At 42.3% G+C, this 26,644-nt stretch overlaps 1 protein-coding gene across 1 annotated transcript in view; it reads left to right on the forward strand.

Moving 5' to 3' along the window:
* LOC308291720 (peptidase inhibitor 16-like) overlaps positions 1 to 26,644 on the forward strand; it is a gene marked incomplete at both ends in the record, with an annotated part of 41,498 nt that overhangs the window by 677 nt on the left and 14,177 nt on the right. The window lies entirely within an intron of this gene.

Raw genomic sequence — 26,644 nt, forward strand, 5'->3', positions numbered from 1 at the left:
TGCCGCGGCACGACTGGTCTTCAACCAGCCAAAATTCTCACATGTCTCCCCCCTTCTCTGCTCCCTCCACTGGCTCCCGGTTGCGGCTTGCACTGAATACAAAACACTGATGCTGACCTTCAAAGCAGCCAAATGTACGGCTCCTCCATATCTCCAAAACTTGATCAACCGTTCAGATCAGCCAACACAGGGATGCTGACAGAAATCTCGCTAAAAACCCCAGGACAAAAGTCCACTCGTCCTCGACAGGACGAGTGGACTAAATGCCTAAACTGTAAACTGTAACTGTAAACCTCTGTTAAATGGCCTACCGTATAGATGTTTAGAGATGTTAGCTCAGTTAAGCTCCACAACCTCTACAGAGGCCATGGTGTCACTCAGTGCCTCAGCCTCTGTAAGTACTGTAGAGATGTTACCAGGGAAGGAATGTCAGGGAGGCCATGAAGGCCATGGCCGTCGTTGCCCCTCAGTTTGGCCTTGTGTCCCTCAAACCAATGGCATGACCTGAGGCAACAGTGGCCTTAATGCCCCAGCTGACTGTAGCACTTTCTGCTCTGTCTCTTTCTGGTCAATATGTAGACAGCAGACACCAGTGTCTCTGTCTTGTCATGTAGACACCAGTGTCTCTGTCTTGTCATGTAGACACCAGTGTCTCTGTCTTGTCATGTAGACACCAGTGTCTCTTTCTTGTCAATCTGTAGACACCAGTGTCTCTTTCTTGTCAATATGTAGACACCAGTGTATCTTTCTTGTCAATATGTAGACACCAGTGTATCTTTCTTGTCAATATGTAGACACCAGTGTCTCTTTCTTGTCAATCTGTAGACACCAGTGTCTTTTGTTGAGATTCTGAATTCTTCACTCCTCTTCTTAATTCCCCATCTTTAATTAAACCAATCCATTAACTTTGATTGGTGCAGGGCTGAGCATGGATCAGATTGTAAATACCATAATTTATCTATTTTCACTGCAGATCTACATATTACATTTAGAATAACCCATGACCCTTAAATTCAATTATTTCAATGGACTAATTAACTCTTTGTTCACTTGATGGCCTTCCTGCCCTGGCATTTGTCTCAAACAATGGACAACACCAAAGGCCAAGTGACTTTTTCTCTATTGATTACTCACACCTTGGAGACTTGAGTTCAATAAAAAAAAAAAAAAAAAAATCGTTGCATTCCTAAGACAATAATTTGATTACAATAAATGTGGGTCCCCATGCGGAATCAATGGGGGTAAATTTACTCAAATACATTTTTTGTCTTAGGAATGTGAAAATACAAAATAAATATTATTGAACTCAAGTCTCCAAGGTGTGAGTAATCAATAGAAAAAAGTTATTTTGGGGTGAACTACTCCTTTAATGTGTTGCCAGACATCAGAGATCTCTGCCTTTTGGAATGTAAATTCAATGCAGGGGCGGCAGAGAAGACCAGCACCAACCCAGTGTGTGTGCAAACCTACACCCAGTCCTGAGATCATCCCGTATGGACCAACGCTTCTGTAATACTGCTATTTTTTTTTAAATATCCTAATTGCTTGCTTCCTCCCAGTTTCAGCTCATTCCTTGATTTACCAGCAGTGATGGAATAAGTACTCATATTTATACACATTTACATTAAGTATAAGTATCAATGGCCTATTGTAGAAATACTCAGTTACAAGTTAAAGTTCACTATTCAAAATTTACGTGAGTAAAAGTACACAAGTATGGGCATCAAAATGTTCATAATGTGCCAAAAGTATGGAAAGTACTCATTATGCAGAATGTCCCATTTCACAAGTTTTCACAAGTTTTAATACAATTATGCAAATCCTTTGAAAATCATCTATTTTCACATGGCCAAAGTATATACTACTGTATAGTGTTTTTGTAATAATCAAAATCTACAAAGTAACTAAAGTTTTCAAATAATTACAGTGGTGTAAAACGTATACAAGTAAAAAGAAACATTGAAAAGACTCCGGTAAAGTAATAATATGTAGGCTACAGTACTTGAGTAAATGCACTTATAGTTACTTTAGCTCACTGGTCAGCAGATGATTATGCAGGGATCTCTGACCATCTGGGCTCTGCACTCCGTCTAAAGATGTCTAATGACGTCCATCCACTCCTCACATACACTGTGGTCAGACTGGTCCCAGTAGAACTCTATACATTTCATCATCAATTCATTCATTACCATGGTTGACAACCTCTCTACAGCTCCATTCCCACCGGGCACGATACAGTTTCACCAGGGAAGGAATTTCATGGAGGCCATGAAGGCCATGGCCGCCGTTGCCACTCAGTTTGGCCTTAATGCCCCTCAAACCAATGGCATGACCTGAGGCCACAGTGGCCTTTAATGCCCCTCAAACCAATGGCATGACCTGAGGCCACAGTGGCCTTAATGCCCCAGATGACTGTACCACTTTCTGCTCTGTCTCTGTCTGGTCAACATGTAGACAGTAGACACCAGTGTCTCTTTCTGGTCAATATGTAGACAGTAGACACCAGTGTCTCTTTCTGGTCAATATGTAGACAGTAGACACCAGTGTCTCTTTCTGGTCAATATGTAGACAGTAGACACCAGTGTCTCTTTCTGGTCAATATGTAGACAGTAGACACCAGTGTCTCTTTCTTGTCATGTAGACACCAGTGTCTCTTTCTTGTCATGTAGACACCAGTGTCTTTCTTGTCATGCAGGCACCAGTGTCTCTTTCTTGTCAATATGTAGACAGTAGACACCAGTGTCTTTTGTTGAGATTCTGAAATCTTAACTCCCCAGAGTACCCATCTTTAAACCAATCCAGTGACTTTGATTGGTGCAGGGCTGAGCATGGATCAGATTGTAAATACCATCATTTATCTATTTCACTGTAGATTAGGTTATCATCCCTAACCCTTAAATTCAACACATTCTTTCAATGGACTAAGATCTTGTTTTATTTTATGGCATTCCTGCCCTTGCATTTGGCCTTTGCGCCGTAAAAAAATGTAGAACACCAGCGTGAGGCGTTGTAAGCTTGTGGATTGGCTATTTTCGGCAAAGAGGTTTGGTGTAGACGGGGGAAAAAGGGGCACACTGAGAGAAAGGTCAAGTTTATTATGTATTGACGGTTCAATCTGAAAACACAAATTGACATGAATCCAAAATACACTGATGATTGTGCTGTCAAACAATGAAACTATATGGAATCTATGAACAGGTTGTGGGGGTCCCTGCTTCATCTCTCTCAGTAATACATAATCTCACACACAGCCTCTCTGATACAGCCAGGTATAGCTTGGTTTACTGGTGTAAAAGAGTGAGTGGAATTCTTTATCGTACAAGGAAAGGGTAAATGGTAGAGAAAGAACAAAACAGGGAGCAATACAAATGCACGTATTGGACTTAACTGTATGCTGCATCCACACTGGCAGAGAAAGATACCAGCTACCATTCTTTTAGGATGGAAGCCCAGAGATGAAGATACTTAATATGCATCCAACATCAATTTGTAGCAGCCGCTAGAAAAGCTACAACAGCTACAAATCTAAAAATAGTTGAGCTGGTTTCAACTTCAGCTACAAAGATAGTATACAAAGCTACAAATAATTATGCTGTGTAACTTTGTGACTCCTATGTCTTTTGTAAGAACATAGCAGACGTCCAAGACGTTGTGAGCTCGGAGGTCAGCTATTTTCGGTGCTTGATACCACACTGAACTAAGCATAATTAAGTCAATACTGGAGATGTGGCGTAACGGCATGGATTTCGACACAGAGAGGGCAATTCTAGGGTCTGGCCTGATGCGTAACTTACACCAGCAATGTGTGGCGTGGCTGCCAGCTGCCCTGTCCAGGTGTCCAGACTGAGACGCAGCTTCCAAACACCCTGGGAATGTGCTTCACAATCTGATTAGCAAAAGAGAAAAATCATTTTCCATGTGCCTTTTCTTCCTGTTCAGACTTGATGAAAACCAATCTGATTAAAATCTGGAGGAAAGGCCAAACAAACTGACTTGCTGAACATAGCGTGAGAGACTTCATAGCAGGGGTTTATTCATATCATTTGTCATACGCACATAAAGTTATTAGTTTACAGTTCCATCAGTTTATATTTATTATGTTCTGACTTTATGTTTTCAATTCCAGTTTTTAAAGTGGGCTTGCTTGTTGAGTGTCATAATGTGTCAGTGGTGGCTCTGGAATCAATGTGCATAATTAGAGGCTCCTCGTGGAAAGACAACTGAAAAAAGGGGGGGATTAGCGCTTTAAAAAACCAATGACCTCCACCAGACCATCAGATGCCAGGAAGATGATTCCGTTTGGAGGGAGATGGGAGTGAAGGAGAGGCCAGCCATGGAGGAGGCAGCGGAGTACAGAAACATAGCGTCGTTGACGGGTGAAAACCTTGTATGTCCAAAACTGGTAGTTTTGCATTTATTATTTTAGTAAGTCATTTAGATCAGTGTTTCTCAACCACTGTGCCTGGGGACCTTTGGTGTGCCCCTGAGAAGGGTCAAGTGCGCCCCTTGAAATTGCTTGAAAGCCAGTATTGTATTTATCATTTTAAAAATGATTTAAACTAGTGAAAACAGCCGATCTACAAGCACTTGTGTGCTTGTAGATCGGCTGTTTTCACTACTTTTGTGCGACGGCCTTGTGTGATGAAGCAGAGCTTTACTTTGCGAAAGAACGCACACATTTGAAACTTGGAGATACAAGGTTTCCACCCGACAACGACGATAGATTAGAACATAGAGGAATAGTGGAGCACAGTTACATAGATTAGAAGTGACTGTCCAATTATACTGGGACAAAACCTGTCTGCACATGTCAGCAGACTCAGCACCTCCTCTCTCTATCTCTCTGTCTCTCTATAGCCCCTTTTCCACTGACATGGCCCAACACCACACCGCCCACTTGTGCCAGGTTTTCCACTACAAGGACCTGGGTAGAGTGGTGTGAAAGTGGTACTAAACGTGGAACTAAAAAAGTATCCAATCCAGAGTAGGTCTGAGCTGGGCCAAACAGGGCCAAACACTTCATAATGACTGATCACTCACTGACATTTCGTTTAAACCACCAGGATATAGTTGTAATACATGATAATAGATTCTATTGTGCTATAATCACTGTTATACTCTATTATAGTGTATTATAATTACTAGAAGCTGGGCCGCCCTTCGGGCGGCCCAGCGTCTAGTCGGCGACCTGGCCAACTCGGGAACGATGTAAATAGAGAATGAATGCCCCGCCCTTTAATGCAAACCCCATTATACCTGTTGTCATAGGACCCGTTTTGACCATCTGTTTGCCTGTGTCCATTTATGCCCATATATGGAGATATCTGTATCTGTCTGTCTGTCGGCGTCCATTTTATGTCCATATATGGAGATCACTGCAGATATAGTTCTGGGTCCATTTTATGCCCATATGCCCATATATGGAGATATCTGTCTATTTGCGTCCATTTTATGCCTGCCCCACCCTTTAATGCAAACCCCAATATACCTGTTGTCATAGGACCCGTTTTGACCATCATAGGACCCGTGTTGACCATCTGTTTGCCATTGTCCCCTTATGCCCATATATGGAGATCTCTGCACACACAGTACCGGTTGCGGAAAACTCTGATGTCAGACATCAGTTCCGCATACGGGCATTCATTTTATGCCCGGCACTGCACTCCGCGCCGCAGCGGGGAACGCGCGTGCCGAATCTGAAGCCGGTGGGACGAACGGTTCTCGAGATACGCGGATTACAAACAAACAAACAAACAAACAGACAGAGATTTGTCGCATTTATAGATAGATAATAGTAATGCATTATAATAATTTATAGTGTATTATAATCACAGTTATAATCGATTATAGTGTATCATAATTAGGATAGTTGTAATACAAATTTCTATTGTATTATAATCACAGTTAAAAGGGTCAATTTGTTTCTTACTGATCGGTCAGTGCGTGCACTCAGCACACACGGTGCGCCGCGCACTGGATTTCCAAACGACAACGCACCAAGTGCACCGAATAAACGAACGACAACATGGCACACAAGTGCGTTGAGTGCGCATTTCCGAACGCACCCTTTGTCTCTCTTTCTCTCTCCATATACTGTATGCCTCTGACTCTGTCCCTCTCTCTGTCTGTCTCTCTCTGTCCTTCTCTCCCTCTCTATCTGTGTGTGTGTGTGTGTGTGTGTGTGTGTGTGTGTGTGTGTGTGTGTGTGTGTGTGTGTGTGTGTGTGTGTGTGTGTGTGTGTGTGTGTGTACTCGGACCAGAGAGAGGGTGGAGGCATTTAACTCTTGATGTGTGTGTGTGTGTGTGTGTGTGTGTGTGTGTGTGTGACGTGTGTGTGTGTGTGTGTGTGTGTGTGTGTGTGTGTGTGTGTGTGTGTGTGTGTGTGTGTGCGTGCGTGCGTGTGTGCGAGCGTGTGTGTGTGCATGTGCGTGTGTGTGTGTGTGTGCGCGTGCGTGTGTGTGCGTGTGTGTATGTACTGTACTGGGACCGGAGTGAGGGTGGAGGCATTTAACTCTTTGTGTGTGTGTGTGTGTGTGTGTGTGTGTGTGTGTGTGTGTGTGTGTGTGTGTGTGTGTGTGTGTGTGTGTGTGTGTGTGTGTGTGTGTGTGTGTGTGTGTACAACTGGGACCAGGGAGAGGGTGGAGGCATTTAACTCTTTATGTGGACATGAAGTTTTTACTGGAATGTCTTTGTTCAACAGATTGAACAAGCATCTGCCATTTAGGGATTTCTGAAAAAGAAAAAAGAAAAAAAAGAAAAGAAAAATCATTTCCATAGAAATGCCTCATAGGTAGAATAAAAGTGTGGTGTGAACGTGGCCTTACTAGTTACTTTGCAGATTTGTATTATTATTGCAAAACATACATTAACCTCTTCAGCTCCTCTATATACAGTATAGGCCTACTGTAGGTCTACAAGCTCACAACGCGCCACGGTCGGCTATTTAAACGATATTTCTATTAATTTTGTAAACTTCAAATGGGACATTTCTGCATAATGAGTACTTTTACTTTTGGTACTTTAAGTACATATCGGTGCCAATACACGTGTACCTTTACTCGAGTTTCTCCCACAGTTTTTGCGGCGTGCACTCGGGCCATGTGGCAAATGGGAATCCATTCCTTGCATTTTGCTCTCCAATTCTCTCCATTGACTTTAATTAAAATTTTAACTTTTCCCAAATATGGAGATGACCATAGACCACATGAGACTGACACAGTGTGTCCATATATGGGCATTCCAAGATATGGACTTAATATCGATGACATCATGGTTCTCCATGTATGGGCATAAAAGGGAAAAGGACAGAATGGTTAGCATCACTCGAATACGGACAAGGACTGACAGATACAGAGATATTTGCAAGTGTGACTCACCTCAAGGCAACCACACTTTTACTTAGGTTTAAAGCGTGAGTACATCTTCCACCACTGCTCATTTATAAATTAATACAATGCATGGAGGGTTATGGGGAACCCCCGTTTTCAAATGCATTCACATGCAGACAGTAATGCCTGCAGACATTAAAACTATACCAATAAAAGAGGAATGCACACAATTAAAACACAATTAAAAAGTAGCAGTCGCGATGAAGACAAAAATAAAACTCTAGGAATTGACAATGTAAGTAGACAAGTAAATAGAATTATAAATCATTAAGAACAATACGACTAAAAACATTAAAGACAAATCACAGTTACAGTCAATAAAATGGGCGATTAAACCTTGGAACCGACTCATTGGTATTCAGGAGTAATGTTGTTCTCTAAGCATGCTCCAAGTATGAGGGACACTGCAGTAACACAAAGCAGATCTTCTCCCAACGCTGGATAACATTTCTGGAACCGGCCGTGTCTGATTGTCTTTGATTTGACTAATTTGATGTGGTGTGATTTGACTTCATTGTTCCCCGGAGGAACTGTGTCCTCCTCCTCTGCTTTTAAAACCCATTTAGAACGGGTACACGTTATTGTGTATCATTATTTTATGCTTTAACTATTGAAAAATAGCAGATATACAAGCTCACAGCACGGCACCGAGTGCCGCGCTGCGAGCTTGTAGATCTGCTATTTTTTAAAAATCGTGAACACTTTAATTTATACACGATTCTATAAGTGTCTTTTGAATCCTTCTAAGGTTTTTTGAAAAACCTATGTTTCTATGTCAGCAATCTGGCCAGCCATCGTCAAAGAAAAGGTCCTTTTCACTTAACTGGAGCTCAGTTAGTCTGTTCTTGAGAGACTACTATGTCAGTGGTTCTGAAACCCTTTCATGGGAAGGACCCCCAAACTGATATGTATTTGGCAACGGACCCACATCTCAAAATATCTAGTTCCAGCGACCACCCCAGAAGCAAGATTTGAGTTACAAACGTTCGCTTTAAAAATACATATATTCAAAGATTTGCACACGTTTTCACGACTTTTTCAAAAATAGCAGATCTACAAGCTTGCAGCACGGCACTCTGTGCTGCGCTGTGAGCTTGTAGATCTGCTATTTTTCACTGGTTAAAGCATTCAATAATTCTAGGCCTAAATGGGTTAATCCGTCCTAAGCAGCAGAGAGCAGCAGCCACAGTACAGAGCTTGGGTCCAACTCTAGTTGAGTTGTTCCATACCGATATCAGCAGGGCAAGGATTTCAAGGGAGGCCACGGCCGTCGGTGCCCCTCAGTTTGACCTTGTGCCCCTCAAAAAAATGTCATGCCCTGAGGCCACAGTGGCCTTAATGCCCCATCTGACTGTACCACTTTCTGCTCTGTCTCTTTCTGGTCAATATTTAGACAGTAGACACCGGTGTCTCTTTCTGGTCAATATTTAGACAGTAGACACCAGTGTCTCTTTCTGGTCAATATTTAGACAGTAGACACCAGTGTCTCTGTCTGGTCAATATGTAGACAGTAGACACCAGTGTCTCTTTCTTGTCATGTAGACACCAGTGTCTCTTTCTTGTCAATATGTAGACATCAGTGTCTCTTTCTTGTCAATATGTAGACATCAGTGTCTCTTTCTTGTCAATATGCAGACACCAGTGTATCTTTCTTGTCATGTAGACACCAGTGTCTCTTTCTTGTCAATATGCAGACACCAGTGTATCTTTCTTGTCATGTAGTCAATATATACTGTACACAATTAAAAAGTAGCAGGTGCGATAAAGAAAAAAAATAAGAAAATGACGACGTCAATGAAATACATTTATGAGCGTCTTATTCTAAGGCTAGGTTTAACCATGTAATTTAGATGTTATTTAGACTGATGCCAGGTTCATTTGTTGACTTGCTATGCCTACATTGTAAGAACAGGTGAGTCAGTGAGACGTAGAGTTCTCAAAATCTGCCCGAACCCGACCATACCCAAACCCAGGCCCACATTTAGGGTAGGGTAGGGCCTAAGATGTATGCTAAATAGTGGGGCCTCGGGCCGGCCCAGTTAGGGCCCAGTTAGGGCCGAACCTTCATTTTCAGGCCCGTCGAGAACACTATTGCAGTGTTCCTCCACCTTTTTTCTGCATGGGCACACTTTTCATGTCCCAAGAATCCACGGGCACACCAACATAATACGGGGGTGTAAATATTGTCACTGTCAGGAAGAAACCTTGTATCTCCAAGTTTCAAATTTGTACGTTTCTTCACAAAGTAAAGCCCAGCTGCTTCATCATACAAGACTGTCGCACAACAGTAGTGAAAACAGCAGATCTACAAGCACACAACGCATCGCACCGCGAGGCGTTGTGTGCTTGTAGATCGTCTGTTTTCACTATAATGTTGTGCTACAAGTTTAAATCATTTTTAAAATGATAAATACAATACTGGCTTTCAAGCAGTTTCAAGGGGCACACTTGGCCCTTCTCAGGGGCACACCAAAGGTCCCCAGGACCAGTGGTTGAGAAACACTGATCTAATGAGACGTCATCTTTTATCACATGCTCTGCCTCTGTCAGAAAACAGCCACAATGTCCCTGAAAGGAATGTTCAATTAAACGTTGTAGGAGCTGTTGCATTAGTAGCTACAGTATTGTAGGAGTACCAACCTGTACTCAAAAGAACAGGTGAGTCAGGGAGACATCATCTTTTTCACTGTTCTGCTCCGGTAAGAAAACAGCCACAATGTCCCTGAAAGGAATGTTCAATAAAGTGTTGTTGCCAAGGCAACAAATCCACTTCCAACCAGGCACAGGAATGTACTGTAATATTGTGTTGTTTAATAACAACATCCAGAAATTAATAACAGCATGCGGTGGAGACTCATATCTGACCCCCCCCTGATTAGTGAGTGGAATCAATCCTGTGGTTCTGAGGTCGATCAGAGCGGAGCCAATTCAACCCATAATTAACAGCAGACACAAAGTGCAGCTAATTATTACTGAGTAAATATGACAGCTAATCAAGAGTTCTCACACTAGATTTCTACCCTCTCCATCACCACAGAACTGCTGATGGAGTGTAGTAGGAACAACGGCTGGAAAGGCCTGTGGCGAACCAGTCGGAATGAGGCGTGCGTCGTTTCCCAGCGTGCGTCGTTTCCCTACTCCAGTGGTTCTCAACTTTTTCAGGCCGTGACCCCCAAAATAATCATATTTGAACTGGGGACCCCCCACCACCCTGACGAGTACTAAGAGTTGAGGCATTACATTTTGTATAAGACGGTTCTATCGTGAAAATAGCCGATCTACATGCTCACAACGCCTCACAACCCTTTTTTTATTTTTATTTGACACATTTTGGCTAATGTTTAATTTGTCATTTTAGAGGTATTAAAACACTCTATACACTTAAACTTTATGCTGGTTTGTTTACTGTTGAGTGAGAAAACAATGTTACACATTAAGTTAATTATCGACCCCACAAAATTATTTGGGGACCCGGCCCACAGGTTCAGAACCACTGCCCTACTCAATCGCTGTAGCTGTAACGTTCTGTGACGTACATGGAACTGCTTCGCCCCCTGTCACTGGGACACGTTCAATGAGAATAGCGCTGCCCGGCTTTCCTCCGTGTTCTCGTGCCTGGGGGTGGGGGGGGGGGGGGCTGGGGGTGGGCTCCCGTCGCAATAAATAGAAAGCGCACCGGGAGAGGGATTACATCCCGAGACATTGGGATTGTAAGTCTAATGCTTACGTTGCAGGCCACAGAGCCGTGTGGTGCTGCAGGGTTTGGGGAGTTATTTAAAGTGCCCAGTTATAGCGGTGCCATGTCATTGTTCGGCTATACCTAACCCTAACCGCACGCGTAGCCGCGTAGTCAGAGTAATGAGATACGGGGCTTACGAGCAGTCTCCGACTCTCCGTTATGGCGATCGGTTAGGAAAACAACACTGGCATCGAAGTCGGGTGCCGTGGATTTGCTGCACGCCAGTCACTGTGTGTCGAACCCTCAAAGAGAGAGAAAGACATTCTTGAGGCTGCTGAAAAAGACTGACAAGTTACAATTTTTCAGCAGTAAATAAAATATCTACTGATGCACAAACCAGGACATGTCATCAGTGTTGTTTGCGGGAGTCACTGGGTGTTTGGGGTCTTGCACCAGACAGACACCCTCCTTCAGGAGACCCGACCGAGGATGATCAGACCCTGGCCTGCATGTGTCCAAGAGTCATGGCTGCTGCCCCCACTGGGGACTCAGAGACAGTCAGTGGGGGAAGATGGCTGATGGCTGGTGAGATGTTAGCAGCAGGTTTAGGCGACACTAGGAGGCTCCAGGGACTGTGGGTTGCCTCCAGGCCTGGCTCCTCCTCCGTCTGACCAGAAGTGAGCGTTCTTCTGTGAGAGTCATTGAAAAACAATAAATGATTTGTACTATAGGATACCAGGTCAACACATGAACCTGGTATTTGTCTCCATTACATGCTATCTAAATGACATTGTAACCTGGAGTAGTGGTGGGCCACTTTAGCCTGGTTCCAGCCCATAGACCCGCCCACTCTCAGAGTGGACCGTTTCTCTGGTCTGGAGCTGAGAACATGAATCGGCCATTCCCAACCAAAAATTGCGGCTCCTCCAATGAGCGCAGGGGGTGGAGGTGGGTCTAACGAATATCCAATCCACGCAGCAGTTGAAACGATTCAAACGAAGTTCACACATCACCAGGCAGGCAAGCAGGCAGGCAGGCAGGCAGGCAGGCACACACACACACACACACACACACACACCAGCGCACTGATTTCACCAAGCTGTTAATGTTGATTATATGTTTCTGGTCGCAGTTCTGTGTGGAAGCAGTCACTGGCACAGGCAGAAACACTGACACAAACACATCCGCCGCGACTGTGCGTCGCGATCCCGCGCGTGCACGCTCGCACAAAGGTCCCTCCCCCAGAAATCGTTCAGAATAGGGCACAGTTTCAGACTAAAGCGTGAGCTGAGTCTGAAATCAGGCTAGGGCCACTTGGATACACGTTGTTAGTTCAGCACCATTTAGACGTTTAGCAGACACTCCTATCAATGGCATGAACTCTGTCAGCAAACAACAGGTTAAATAGTCAAGCAGAGTGCAAAGACAACGAGTAAGTGCTACACGGTAACCATGGATACCAAGTAAACATCAAACCTACGTAGCATCTGTCTAAGGCTAAATGCAAGCAAGTACATTTACTCAAGTACTGTGCGTAGTGCAATTTAGGGTGTCCTCACACCAAAATAGTGGAATAGTGGAAATCGCCAATGCATTTCTATGAGAATGGAGCGTTTTTTTTTTTTTGCCAGGAGGATTTCTGCATAAAAACGCTCCATTCTCATAGAAATGCATTGGCAGAGGTATTTTGGTGTGAGAGCACCCTTAGATTTTATTTTAGTTTACTGGAGTATTTCCAACTACTCCACTTCATCTCAGAGGCAAATATTGTAATTTTACTCCACAACAATTACTTGAAAACTTGAGTTACTCAAGCTGTATTTATACTTTGGCCATTACTTTCTACTTCTGGTACAGTACATGTTAATACCAATACTTTTACTCAAGTAGCCAACTGTACAGTATATGTTGAATTCTGGACTTTTACAGAATTGGAGTACTTTTACCACCACTGCATCCTTAGCATTTAATGGACAAGCAAATGTGTCCTTCTCCAGATTGTACATAGATGCACGCATTAGGGCATTAACGACTTGTGATTTTTGCAAGTCGACTCGACTCAGTTAAAAGTTGAGTTGAAGTCAACTTCATCGTTTGATGACGTCATCACATCACACACGACCCCCCAATTAATCATCTGGGGGTCCCCAGATGATTAACTTAATGTGCAGCATTGTTTTCTCACTCAACTGTAAACAAACCAACATAAAGTTTAATATAGAGGGTATCTGCACATTTCTAAAGTGCCAATTTAAGGACTTTATGGGATGTGTACTTTCCAACATCCCATCGTGCATTGCGCAGAAGTTGGACGGAGCTTCCGGCGCCGCAGCCGAGTGTGATCTACAAGCTCACAACGGTTGCATCTGCGACGCGACGTGAGCTTGTATGTCTGCTGTTAACCGGAAGTGTGGAGCAAAAAAAATCTCCTGTAAATTCCCGCGGAAAGAGGTAGATAGAGGCAGAAATTGTGTAGATAGCAGATCTACATGCTCACATGTAATGTAGCACTGTAATATTGGATCATTCCGTTCTTGACAATAAGCCATCCTACTGTTTTAATGCTGTACAGACGCACCCATGGAGCAAAAATAATGATAGAAAAAAACACAAAGGATTTTTTTTTTCAACTTCGACTTTCGACTCGTGTAATGAAGTCGACTCAGTCAACTTTTTCGTTAATGCCCTAGCATGCACACACGCACACATACACGCGCACGCACACATACACACATGCACGCACGCATGCACTCACAGAGTGGCCATTCTAGCCAACATACATCTGCACAGTACAACCTTGCACTTATCAAAAAAAAAGGTCAAAAAGTAGTGAGAGGAGGAATGAGGCGTGCCGGGGTGTCCTGACTCAGTCCTGACTCAGTCCATGGAGCTTGGAGGCTGCAGGGAGCAGAGAAGTGGCGTCAATTCAGAAAAAGCTAAGGTATGGCAACATGACTGGTGTCTTGCACGCGTGCCTTCACGCGCATGCAAGACACCAGTCATGTTGCCATACCTTAGCAACAGGCATGATACATTTATTTATTTTAAGTACATTTTATTTTTACCCCGTTTCTACGGTTTCTTGGGCTACTTATGCTTATTTCTTGTGGCAGCCTGGAACGGTTGTTCAAGTGCAGCTAAACTTGGCATGTTAGTAAATGTGCCACAACTAACAATAATGCATTGCACCTGTGCAGCTGACCTGCGGAACCTGGGAATATACCATTTTGTCAAGATGGGGAGAATACAAGTGTGGAGAATATAATTATAATACCTTAATTTTGCATTTGTAGTTATTTTACTGTATTTTAACAACATAATAACCAGCACAGAGACAAAGAGACCTTCATGGATTTATATTTAAAAGTAACTTTTATTTTCCCCCCTGGACCCAGGGTATGGCAGCTGCATACCCCTGCCATACCCAATTGACGCCCCTGGAGCAGAGTGCATGGAGTGCATGGAGCGTTCTTTATCCAGGGTGTTTCAGGGAAGGGTGCGGGAAGGGGTGTAGGGTGCTGGACTCTATCTTGTCCCTGTGTTTCCCTGTGGCTTTTTTTCATGGAGTTTAGGGTAGGGGTCTTCAACGTTTTCAGGCCAAGGACCCCTTAGCTGAGAGAGAGAGATGAAGCAGGGACCCCCACAACCTGTTGATTCCATATCGTTTCATTGTTTGACAGCACAATCATCATTGTATTTTGGATTCATGTCAATTTGTGTTTTCAGATATTTAACCAACCGTCAATACTTAATAAACTTGACCTGTGTACTTAGTCTGCTCTTTTCCCCCTCTACGCCAAAGCTCTTTTCAGAAAATAGCCGATCTACAAGCTCACAGTGAGCTTGTAGATTTGCTATTCTTGGCTAAAGTTCTCTGAATATGGACACTATGGTGGTTACTAGAAAAAAGGAGAAAAAAGTTTCTATATTCTATGAATATAAAGGCTTTGTCTCATGTTGCATCTCAAGACATGTGTGTCAACTTGTCTGAATTGTTTTCTCAAGGGAAAAGTGAGAAACAAAGTGTGATTTATTCTTAAAGTCTGGGTCACTTTACACCTATAACCCAAAGTAAATAACCCAACAACATGCTCCTGGACCTGTTTACATGTGCTGTATCTTAGCCAGCAATGTTTGTCTGTTTTTATTCAGCAACTGGTGTTCCTTTGAAACGATGGAGGAATTCTCAGCTGTGTGACAGTGGGCAGGGGCGTCACAAGGGGAGGGGGGGGGGGGGGGGAGTGGGACTGAGTTACGAGGGCCCAAGGTGGAGGGGCCCTAGTAACTTTAGCTATTGAAAAATAGCAGATATACAAGCTCACAGCGTGGCACCGAGTGCCGCGCTACAAGCTTGTAGATCTGCTATTTTTGAAAAGTCGTGAAAATGTGTGCAAATCTTTGAATATATGTATTTTTTAAGCAAATATTTGGAACTCAAATTTTGCTTCTGGGGTCCTTGGAACTAAACATTTTGAGATGGGGGTCCGTGGCCAAATACATATCACCTTGGGGGTCCTTGAGATGAAAAGCTTTGAGCACCACTGACATGGAAACGTAGGTTTCTTGCACACATTTTCAAAAATAGCAGATCTACAAGCTCACAGCGCGGCACTCGGTGCCACGCTGTGAGCTTGTATATCTGCTATTTTTCAATAGTTAACATTCATGGGGGGCCCGCAGTGAATCCTTGTACCCAGGGCCCAGAATCTGGTGTGACACCCCTGACAGTGGGTGTAGCCCCCAGCCTCTCGCATGTTAAAACTCCCTGTATGTTTTAACTGCAAACAGCTTTCACTATTGTTTCCCTGTCTTTCAAGTTCAATGTCTCTTTACTAACAGCTTACTAAAGATGCTCCCAAATACTTTTCCTATTAACGTCATTTATGCTTTTAAGTCTAGTAAATTCAGAGCAAACAGTAAACAATAGTGACCCTTTTAGAGTTTGCGAGCCACAGTCCACACAAACGCTAAATGTAATTTAAAGACGATTCGAATAAAAAACAAATTCTACAACTTTTAGTGTTTTTTGAAGGTTCATCGCTCTTAATACCCTACCATAAAATCCCCTCATATTTATACTACTATTAAACAGTCAGTTTATGTATGTCCACTCCATACTTACTTCTAATCCAGTGGTTCATATTGTTTATTGAGTGGATCCAACTGACGCCAGAGCAACAGCTAATCTTCCTGGGGTCCATAATGATACATACAAATATATAATAAAAAAAAAAGGAATACATAATTACAAAACAAAAATAATCAAATAACAAATGAATACATAATTACAATGCATAATAGGCCTACACATTTTACAACAACGTAAAATTAAGATTCCGGTCATGTGGTCGGGGAAATCTCGCTCTTTCGAACGACCGTCATTTCGACAAAGGAGCGTCGGGAGGGTTAGCGACTCACCCCACGGAGGTTAGGTTTAGGGTAAGGGTTAGCGACTCACCCCACGGAGGTTAGGTTTAGGGTAAGGGTTAGAGTTGGGTGTCGAAAAGATGACACGTCATAACAGCGAAACGCTCCCCATGTGGTCACTGGTCAGACACACAACATGTGTGTCTTTAAAGCATTCTTGAAAGATAATTTGGTTTGTGTGAGATTAATGTGAGATGGTAGCAAGAATGATATTGATCCATGTTATGACTCCTGTCACAACATCTCAAAATGGGACCTCTGGGTTCCTCGAGGAGGTTCCAAATGGACCCTTAGAGGTCTGTGACTCTGGGAGCGTATACATATGGGTCCATTTGGGTCCACAATACGGGGTCATTTGGTTCCATTTTTCACTGAATTTGAGGGATCCTTGAAAATAACTTTTCTGAACGTTTCTGTCACCACCGTGCATGGACTCACGATGACAAGCGGAGGGTCCTATAATCACAATGACAATGTCAACGTGTTCTTTTATTTCTCCATATGCCTTAAAGGAGTAGTTCACCCCCAAAATGACTTTTTTTCTATTGATTACTCATGCCATGGAGAGTAGAGTTCAATAATATTTTTTGTTTTTTGTCACATTCCTAAGACAAAAATTTGATTTGAGTAAATTTACCCCCATTGATTCCGGATGGTGACCCGTTTCGAAACGGGTCACCATCCGGAATGAATGGGGGTAAATTTATTGTTATCACATTTTTGTCTTAGGAATGTGACAAAAACCTAAAAATATTTTTGAATTCTACTCTCCATGGCATGAGTAATCAATAGAAAAAAAGTCATTTTGGGGGTGAACTACTCCTTTAAGTTTACAAACCTTCCAGCTGTCCAGCCGTAGTCAGTGTGTGACGAACACTTACGAAGGCTGGACAGATGAAAGGTTTGTACACGTAAAGGCATATGGAGATCTAAAAGAATACCATACGACCATGTCGTTCTGAGTGCGACCCTACGCTTGTCATTGTTTGTTTTGGTCCTCGAAATTAAACAGGTTTGAGAACCACTGTTACTGTTCTAATCCATGTGTGTCCCCAGTTGGATGAGCAGTCCATCTGAACTTGGCACATGGGGCATTGAGCCATTGCTACATTGTTGTCTTCACTTTTCCTAAATCCAATCCGTTTAGGTGCCAGCCAGGCTCATGGGTTCATTGAACGTCATGGGGTCTCAGGGACAGGGTTGATTACAATGGGACAGTCGGACCCATTAATAAACTTTATTTGTAGAGCACCTTTCATGACATGAAATGCAGCTCAAAGTGCTTTACAGAGCAAAAAATGAAGCACGCGTGCTTGACAGAAAAGCAGAAAAACTAAAAACATAAAACATTAAAGAACATTTAAAACTATTATAAAAAAAAACATTTCAGAACAGTGTGGACTTCATAGCAGCACAGGGATTTAAAAATTCAGCTAAAAGCAAGAGTGAGGAAATAGGTCTTGAGCTGTGCTTTAAAGCTTTCCACAGAGGCTGCCTGTCTTAGGTGTAGTAGGAGTTTATTAACCACCGACACGGCTACTCAATAAAAATTAATAATTTGACTCAAAAGTCAAAACAAAAAAAGTTGCGCTGGGCGTCCCCCCGGCGCAACACACCGGGGCGCCTTTGTTTTCTTGGAAAACAAGAAAGTGTTGTCAAATGGAATACATTTTCTGTTGCTGCATCGTCTATTTCCTGCTTGAAAACATTCTCGAGAGCAACGTTCAGGTGTAAATTACACTGTGTGTTTGTGTTCATGTATTTCATGTTGGATACAGCACACAATTCACGCAGTGCTGAGCCGTTGATTATATCGGTCTGATATAGACCGAAGTGGTCTGTTATCAAGAATAACACACGCTGATTTCAGCCATTGACCAATCAGAATCAAGCATTCAATGAAGCTGTGTAATAAAGCTAACTAACACACACCAAAGGCATCAAACACGTCAGTTCCCCACACAGTCTTGTAGGTTAGTGGAAGTGCCTGTTGTTTCTCTGTTTTGTTTGGCTTACGTTGGAGTCCTCTCCCACATGAAAGCACAGGGCTGTGCCAATGTCTCACTGAAAGAACACTGTACAAGCCAATGTCTCACTGAAAGAACACTGTACAAGCCAATGTCTCACTGAAAGAACACTGTACAAGCTGATGCCTGCCAAGTTGGATCCACCGCAGCACTTCACTGGAATATACTTAGATCAATTTACTGCATTACGTCAACAAATTCATTAGTAGGACTAACACTCTAGGTTAACACATTGACCGCCATTTTAACATACCTCCGTACTCCCACCTGCCATTCGTCTCCATAGACTTCCATGTAATTGGGTGTGCACGGATCATGCACACCCATGCCTAGATAATGCACCACGTGTGTCCACATTGCTCACAGCTTTCAAACAAAAAAATCCGAATGGAAATCCGTTCAGGCATTCATGAGATAGCAGCCATTATGTTTTACACTGTTGTGAGTTTGGAGGTCTGCTACCTGAGTTGTATGGGGGTTGTATGGGGGTTAAACATGCAATTTCGCGATTGCTATCATGCCTACTCCATTTTTGGGGGTCAAATTTTTTTTTTGAAATTTCTTTTTTTTTTTTTTTTTTTTTTTTTAATTCTCGGGACTATCGGGCCTGGCGGGGAAAGACATTGGAATAATCTCGGGACTATCGGGCCTGGCAGGGAATGAGTTAATGTAGTAGATTAGCTTACGCTATATTAGAAGAAATACCATATTAATTAGTGGAAGAGCTTGACATTTTCTGATTTTACAGAACAATTTGTCATTGATTAAACAAAAACAACATGAAAAATAAATATCTTATATGTTGTTTTTATATTACAATCAATTAAAAGCTCTCCGTAAAATTCAGAAAATGTCACTTATAGGCCTACCCTTTGCGATCCGAGCCCTAAATTTAAGACATTACAGAGTATGTGATGATTACAGTAAGTGGATTACAGTTGGATATTAACTGTGGATCTGGTGGGGAGACGTTTTACAACCTGGGAACAGACCATGAATGTCAACATTATGATTCTCAGCAGTGATTTACTCTCAGCCCAGGGTTGAGCAACTCAGGAGAGAACATGTTGGGAAACATAACAACACAGACTAGAGATACAGACACAGAACACATTGTTTTCAACACCACAGAGATAGATAGATACAGTAGATAGACAGACAGACAGACAGACAGACAGACAGACAGACAGACAGACAGACAGACAGACAGACAGCCAAGGTATAAAATAGGGCTAATGTGGTTAAGTCTATGTTTTATAATATCACAATTTACAATTTACAATTTAGGCATTTAGCAGACACTTTTAATCCAAAGCGACTTACAATAAGCAGGTAACACATCGATGTAGTAGCAAGACTAGTAAGACGCCTCAGGGCGACATGCGACCTCGCCCTAAAGGGCTCTGGATTGAGAGCGTCGGCTAAATGCCTAAATTGTAAATGGTATATTTGGAGTAAACACTAACAATACAACATGTTGCTGTGCTGTAGTTTCATGGTTAGTAGTTTCATGGTTAATGAGCAATGCAGGAACCTCGTTTACTTTGTACAAATTATTATTCGGACTCTGGGAGGACAAGGAGACAAGGATCGGCATGAATGAACGCGTTTGTAGTTTTATGTGTGTGTGTGTGTGCGCGCGTGTGTGTGTGCGTGCGTGTGCGTGCGCGTGTGTGTTTGTCTCAGCAGTATAGAAGCCCCATTGGGACAATTCCACAGTTCTGTTTGTTTTCTGCTCTCTGCTGGAAAGGGGAGAGAGAGAGAGAGAGAGAGAGAGAGAGAGAGAGAGAGAGAGAGAGAGAGAGAGAGAGAGAGAGAGAGAGAGAGAGAGAGGGGGGGGGGGGGGGCAGAGTGTGTGCATGACACAGAGGAAATGAGGCAGATTATTGTGGGGGGGGGGGGGGGGGGGGGGGGGGTTAGAATATCTTTGTTGTCGGGCAGAAATCTTGTATCTCAATTATTTCATCTTTTTATGTTGGTTTTTTTGTGTGTAAATTAATTAATGTCCTTCTCCATCGCACAAACGTTGTGATAATAGCTGATCTACAAGCTCACCAAGCTCACAAAAATGCCATACATTTTCACTACTTTTAAATGTTTTTTTTTTATAATTTAAAAAAAGGGAAAAAATTCGGATCTACCAGCTCAAAAACTTCCAATTTCTAATACTTTTACTTCTACTCCACTAAATCTGGGATCTAAATGTTGTACTTTTACTCCACTACATTTATTTGAAAACTATAGTTACTAGTTATTTTGCCAATATGAATTATATGTAATAACATACAGTACATAAACCACTTTAGCCCTATTTTATACCTTGGCTCTTTTCAAACATTTTGTACTTTTACTGCTTTAGGTACATTTTGATGCCAATACTTTTGTACTTTTACTCAAGTAAATTTTGAATTCTGGACTTCTACTTGTAACAGAGTACTTCTACAATGCAGTATTGATACTTTCTAAGTAGATGTGAGTACTTTTTAGATAGATAGATAGATAGATAGATACCTTTATTATCCCAAGGGGGAAATTCAGTTGTCCAGTTGTAGCACAGCAGTATACAGTTATTTACAAAGTTACAGAGAAGTAAGAAAAAAGATAGATAAGAGGGAAAAAACAAACAAAAACAAGAGCAGTACAGTACCAACTAGAAGCAGTGCTCTTCCGAGCACAGGTCTCCACCAGGCCGTGCGTCCTGGTGGTGCTACTGTATAATAGGCCAATGTAAAAAGGGTGTCATATGTTCTTCACCTTAGATCTTTCATGGCAATCGGACGCTGCATGCATGATTTCAAGCATTGTGTTCCAAAAATGTGTTTTGCTAAAGTCTACCTGCTGGTGGCGCTATAACAGGACAATGTTAAAAAGGTAGCATTTGTTCCTTGACCTAGTGGGAATATGTGTGGCAAATGTCACGGTAATCGCAAGCTGCGTTGATGATTTGAGGCATTTTGTTCAAAAACGGAGCAATCCTGCAAACTTTGGAAGCTAATATTAGCCAATCAGGATGGAATATGAAATATCAGACGGATCGGACTTGATCACATGACTATAGAGATACTGTGTACCGATTTGCATGATTTTTGGATAAAATCTCAAGGAGTAATATCCAAAAATGTGTTTTACATAAGTCGGCCCAAAGGTGGCGCTATAAAAGGCTGATGTGAAAAATGCAGGGCAAAGGTTTATCCTTAGCCTCTAGGGAGTGCGCTTACAAAGTTTGAAACTGATCGGTGGAGTTATAGGTAAAACCACAAATCGGGCTGTTATAGCGCCACCATGAGGCTGATTAAAAAAAAATTAAGTGGCATTTCTTCCTCGGCCTAGTGGGAACGTGTGTGCGCGATTTCATGATAATTGCACTTTGCGTTTGTGATTTGAGGCATTTTGTTCAAAACGGCTCAATCCCACAAACTTTGGAAGCCAATCTTAGCCAATCAGGATGGAAATGCAAAATCGGACAGATCCCTGTCGATCACATGACTGTCGAGATATTGCCTACCGATTTGTAGGATTTTTGGACAAAATCTGTAAGAGTAGTGCACAGAAATGTGTTTAGCAAACATCGGCCACTAGTTGGCGCTAGAAAAAGCCCATTTGAAAAATTTAGGGCAGAGGTTCTAGATTGGCATCCAGGGAATGTGTGTGCTCACTTTGGCAGCGACCGGGCCAACGGCGACTGAGATTTGGCGCTCACAAACTGCGAGGACGCACGGACGCACGGACGGACGGACGCACGGACGGACGGACGCACGGACGGACGCACGGACGGAGAGGAAAACATACTCTCCCCCATTAGTGCAAGCGTTTCAGGCAAGAATCGTGCACTTTATGAAAGAAGCATGAAATTTGGCACACAGTAAGAACATGCCATAAGGAACATTTTTGGCTATAGGGGCATCGCAGATTTGTCTTGGGGAAACTTGTGGGAGCCAATTAAAGATGGGCTCTCATAGACTTTACTAAAATAATACAAAAAATAAATATGCTTTAAGTAGCATGTGAGGGGTCAAACTAGGTGTTGTTCGGGATTCTGAATCCAATGCAGGCATTTGTTTTGCACGAAAAACATTCCTTTCCGAGAAACGGACGCCAAAAAACTGTGAAAAGTGATGACTCATCAATAAACCATAGTTTTATCACTTTTATGGTGTCCGTTTTTAGCCCAAGGAATGTTTTTCCTGCAAAACAAATGTTTGCATTGGATTCAGAATCATGAAAAACACCTAATTTGACCCCTTACATGCTACTTAAAGCATATTTATTTTTTGTATTATTTTACTGTATAGTAAAGTCTATGAGAGCCCAACTTTAATTGGCTCCCACAAGTTTCCCAAGACAAATCTGCGATGCCCCTATAGCCAGAAATGTTCCATATGGCATGTTCTAACTGTGTGCCAAATTTCATGCTTCTTTCATAAAGTGCACGATTACATCAAAATACTGCCCGAAACGCCTGCACTACATGCCTTCGGCTGGTGGAGACAATAAAGAGAAGGTGCATCAATAGAGGGGGCGAATAATATATAAGTATACATACATAAAGTGTCTTACAAAAGAGACCATAGCAGTCAATGCTAGTAGTGCAAACAAGTATCTCACTGTCATTGTTAAACAAAGCAAAATACTCAGAAACTACCAACACAACCTAATAGTTCCACCACTGGGTTAGAACGGAGAGAGGAGCTTTCTGTCCAACTGCAACAACACAGTGTAGAGTTCCACTGCTATCAGTGTTGTTTTTGACAGCAGATTTTGATTTAGTTTCAGTCGTAGTCTTTTGAATAAAATGTAATTTAGTTTTAGTCATAATGTAGTCACCTTAACAGTTTTAGTTTTGGTCTAATTTTAGTCGACTAAATATCATAAGATTTTAGGCGACTAAATCTACAGTTGATTTAGTCGACTAAAATGTATTTTGGCAGGCCTTGATGGCATCGTAATGACTGATTTTACTTAATTTGTTGTGAGCTTGTAGATCGGCTATTTTCAGTACACAACACCTGAGAGCAACCAAACATAAAATGACTCTCTTCTCCACTAGTCCCTCCCTAACGTTTTAGTCTAGTTTTTATTTTGTTGACGAAATTGTCAATATATTTAGTCTTAGTTTTAGTCATCGCAGCTTAATCTTTATTTCGTTTTTATTTAGTTTTCGTCAGTGAAAAAAACGCAGTCGACAAACATTTTTCGTCATAGTTTTAGTCGACGAAATCAACACTGGCTGCTATGCAGGCTCTGTTGTTACATCACATGTCATCACAGAACCCTCTGCTTCAGTTGAATCTCTTCCAGCAGACCAGTCTCTCCAGATCCGTGGGGTCAACAGATGAGCTGCATCACGGTGGAGAAACTCTGGAAAATCCCCTCCAAATGAAGGAGGCAGCAGTTAAACCTTATAACTCACTGCTGGGTTTTAGAAGACAAGAGTTTGTCTTAAACCACATAAATCCTTAGTAGTACTCATTTAATTTTTGACCTTTGGGCTCCGTACTTCCTTACTCAAAGCCTGGAACTGGACAGCAAAGACCTAGACCTAGTGAAATGAAAAATATGTATTTTAAATTGTTTAGAGCATAGCACAATAGAGTCATCATATGTGGGCACACCTAACCATAGATGCAAAAAATATGCATTTTATCCTGTAATGTCAATTCCTGTGAATGAAAACGAGGCGCAAGGCGTTGTGTGCTTGTAGATCAGCTATTTTCACTAGTTTAAATCAATTTTAAAATGACAAATGATACGTAAAGTTAGTTCAGGCAGGTATACTCAAGAGGGTACATTGCATTGCAGTTGTATAAGGACACTAATACACACTATTATGCCAGACCCTACGTCATTGGCCGACGTGGCAGTCAGCTGATCATTTGCCAACTACTTAAGCCCGCCCAGTCTGTCATTCACCCTGCTGCTCTTGCCCGGACTGTTGCTTGTGCTTGCTTGCCCCCACCGCCTCCCCAGCACCACCAGTAGGCTCTGCTAATTCTGTTGCCCATGGGGGGGTTGTTTATATATCAATATATCTCCCTGCTCATTATGGTTAATGATGTTCTTCTTCTGTGCTGCTTGCTGCTGAGCAGGGAGAAAATTTAGCAGAGCCAAACGCCAAATTAAATGTGACATACACACTTGTATACTAATTAATAATAAACATAAACATTGTTCAATATATCGTGAGTTACCTGACTGAAATACAAAACAACAATATATAGGCGTGTATCTATTCTGCATAGCTTAAGGCGAGAACATTTTCAACTCAAATCCTTGCTTCTGGGGGTCCCTGGAACAACATATTTTGAGATGTGGGTCCGCGGCCAAATACATATATCATTCTGGCATGACATGACAAAGCTTGAGAACCACTGATAGGCCTATAGCAACATAGGTTTTTTATCAGAGAACGGTTTAGAAGACGTTTGTGGAACGGGCCGTTATATCAGTGCTTCTCAAACAAACTTTGGAGAGGTTCAGGGTCCTGCTATTGTCTGAGTGGGTAACACCGTCCAGATGTTTACACACACACTGAGGCCTGAGGGGAGTTACACACAACAGCACACACAGTTCTACACAACACTACACACCCCTCTACAAAGCACTACACACACTTCTACACAATAGTACACACAGCACATAATATTAGGCTACACTAGAATGATAAGTAATACTGCAGTGCACACACAGCACATGATATTACACTATAATGATAATACTGTACATCCGGCATATAGGCTACACATACACAGAGTAGGAGAGATGAGAGTGGGAGGGGTGAAAGAGAGAGAGAGAGAGAGAGAGAGAGAGAGAGAGAGAGAGAGAGAGCGAGAGAGAGGAATGTGAACGAGACACCAGAATATTGTTTGTGCAGAATCACAAGTGACTAAACTAATAAACACACACACACGCACGCACGCACGCACGCACGCAAGCACGCACACACACACACACACACACACACACACACACACACACACACACACACACACACACACACACACACACACACACACACACACACACACACATGTTATGTTTCGCTACACACAATAGCGTGTGTTGCGGTTTCCATAGCAACTATGATTCAAACCACAGGTCAGGTAAACAAAGAACCTTGCATAAAGTTGATCTTAAAGACCTATAGTCCGGTGTTTCTCAACCACTGGTCCTGGGGACCTTTGGTGTGCCCCTGAGAAGGGTCAAGTGTGCCCCTTGAAACTGCTTGAAAGACAGTATTGTATTTATCATTTTAAAAATGATTTAAACTAGTGAAAACAGCCGATCTACAAGCACACAGATCGGCTGTTTTCACTACTGTTGTGCGACAGCCTTGTATGATGAAGCAGGGCTTTACTTTGCGAAGAACCGTACAAATGTGAAACTTGGAGATACAAGGTTTCTTCCCGACAGTGACGATATTTACACCCCCGTATTATGTTTGTGTGCCCATGGATTCTTGGGACATGAAAAGTGTGCCCATGCAGAAAAAGGTTTGAGAAACACTGCTATAGTGAAATGAAAGATACATTTTTCACACTTTTACAGATCCTAGCAGTTACCGATCTCCGCTTGTGTATTTTTTTCATGTCAAAGTCCATACAAGTCACGTTTTAATGACTTCCTGCCAGTGAACGCACTCAGTGATTGCATCAGCAGAAATATGAGTCATCATGATTTCATTCACCTGATTTCATTCAGCACTCCAAAACGCAGGTGTTTCCAATCAGAGTTCTGCAAGTCTGGAAATCTAATCCAACACGACAGCTGGACGGATTTGAACAGAAACAGCGAAACACTAAAAAAAAAGAATTTGGAAAGATTTGAGGAGGAAGAAAACCTGTCAATAAACGTGCCAATCAGCCTGTTTAGTTTTATTTAGTTTTCATCAGTGAAAAAAGGTAGTAGGAGAAACATTTCCGTCATCGCTTTAGTCGATGAAATCATCGCTATCTCAGGCTAGCATCAAACTACATCCCCAAGGAATGCACACATGGATTGTGCGATAATGTATTCCGCCATCTATGAACACAGGTCACAGGCAGTGTTGATTTCGTCGACTAAAACTATGACGAAAAATGTTTGTCGACTGCGTTCTTTTCACTGACGAAAACGAAATAAAAACG

Source organism: Nannobrachium achirus (genome assembly GCF_963921795.1).
Source record: "Nannobrachium achirus genome assembly, chromosome: 9".
NCBI classification, from domain to species: domain Eukaryota; kingdom Metazoa; phylum Chordata; class Actinopteri; order Myctophiformes; family Myctophidae; genus Nannobrachium; species Nannobrachium achirus.